At 38.4% G+C, this 1,505-nt stretch overlaps 1 pseudogene; it reads left to right on the top strand.

The window, feature by feature from the left end:
• Positions 1-820: 820 nt before the first annotated feature.
• On the top strand, positions 821-920 carry LOC113314573 (annotated as a pseudogene).
• The last annotated feature ends 585 nt before the right edge of the window (positions 921-1,505 follow it).

Genomic DNA, 1,505 nt, shown 5'->3' with positions numbered 1-1,505 from the left:
AACTTTCTTTCCACTCCTACGGGTTGTGACAGCATTCACATGATTGTATGATTTCTCCCCTTTGGGATTAGGTTCAGTATGACTAGGAAACTTACCTTTTTCCCTCAAAGACTCATTTATATGACTAACCTGGGTTTTCAACTTGGAAACAGCCTGAGAGTTAGCCTGACCTATTCTCTTATTTTCTTCTATACCTTGAGCAACAGATTGCTGAAACTGCATAGTGTTACGAGTTAACAAAGCAAGAGACTCTTCTAAACTCATAATCTTCTTATCCGAAGGGTTCTAAAACTGTGCCGGGGTTGAAGAATTCTTAGGATAACCAAAACCTGTGGGAGCTTGAGAGTTACTAGACTGACCCTGATTCTGGCCCTTATACCAAGAAAGGTTGGGATGGTTTCTCCAGCCAGGGCTATAGGTTTCTGAATCAGGGTCAAACTTCTGACGGTTATCGAATTTAGTGCTGTTATAAATAGCATTGGCTTGCTCTTCAACAGTATGGTCTTCCCAAAAAGGATCTATTCTACCACTAGAATGACCTAGTTCCAACGCTTCTAACCTTTTGGCTATGGCTGCTATTTTAGCATCTGACTCGTAGGATCCTTCTACCCTATTGACATTTCCTCTACTTAGAAGAATTGTTTTCTGGGGTTCCCTATTATTTTCCCATTGTTGGGTCTTATTGGAGATTTCATTCAAAAATGTCATCGCCTCATCAACAGTTTTATTCTCAAACCCACCTGTGCATAAGGACTCAACCATGGTCGTTTTTGAATAGTCTAAACCCTCGTAGAGGATATGAACTAACCTAACCTTCTCTAAACCATGATGAGGACATTGAGAAATTAAGTCATTGAACCTTTCTAAATATCTATATAAAGATTCTCCCTCTTGTTGAGCAAAAGTACAAATTTGTGTCCTAATAGACGATGTTTTGTGCCTTGGGAAAAACTTATGTATAAAGGCAGATGTAAGTTGTTCATAGGTTTCAATTGACTCAGAATCCAAACTATACAGCCAAGATTTGGCTTTATCTTTTAAGGAAAAGGGGAATAACCTAAGTTTCAGTGCATCATCACTAAGGTTTTTAATTTTCAGAGTACTACATACTTCCTCAAATTCCCTAACATGAAAATAGGGGTTCTCATTCTATTTTCCTAAAAAGGTTGGGAGCATCTGTAAAGTCCCAGGTTTGAGTTCATAATTTGCCTCGGTTTCAGCTAACTTGATATAATACGGACGAGAGGTCCTAGTTGGGTTCAATAAAGCTTTTAAAGTTTCCATTTCTGGCACTACCAAAGGACTAGGAGAACTTTCTTCACAAAGACGCAGATTCTCAAAACTGAAGTTTCCAAAAACAGGGCTCTCAAAAGAACAATCTTCGAGCTCCCTGCTTATATCAGAAGAACTACTAGGTTTTTCGCTAATCAATCGACCTAGAGTATCTCTTTTCCAAGCCCTATTAACAAAATCGGGCATACACTAAAAAAATCAAAAAGAAATAA

The sequence above is a fragment of the Papaver somniferum genome, chromosome 9, assembly GCF_003573695.1.
Source record: "Papaver somniferum cultivar HN1 chromosome 9, ASM357369v1, whole genome shotgun sequence".
In the NCBI taxonomy this organism is placed as follows: domain Eukaryota; kingdom Viridiplantae; phylum Streptophyta; class Magnoliopsida; order Ranunculales; family Papaveraceae; genus Papaver; species Papaver somniferum.
The sequence above is the reverse complement of the archived record's forward strand: the minus strand, read 5'-3'. Positions and strand labels throughout refer to the sequence as shown.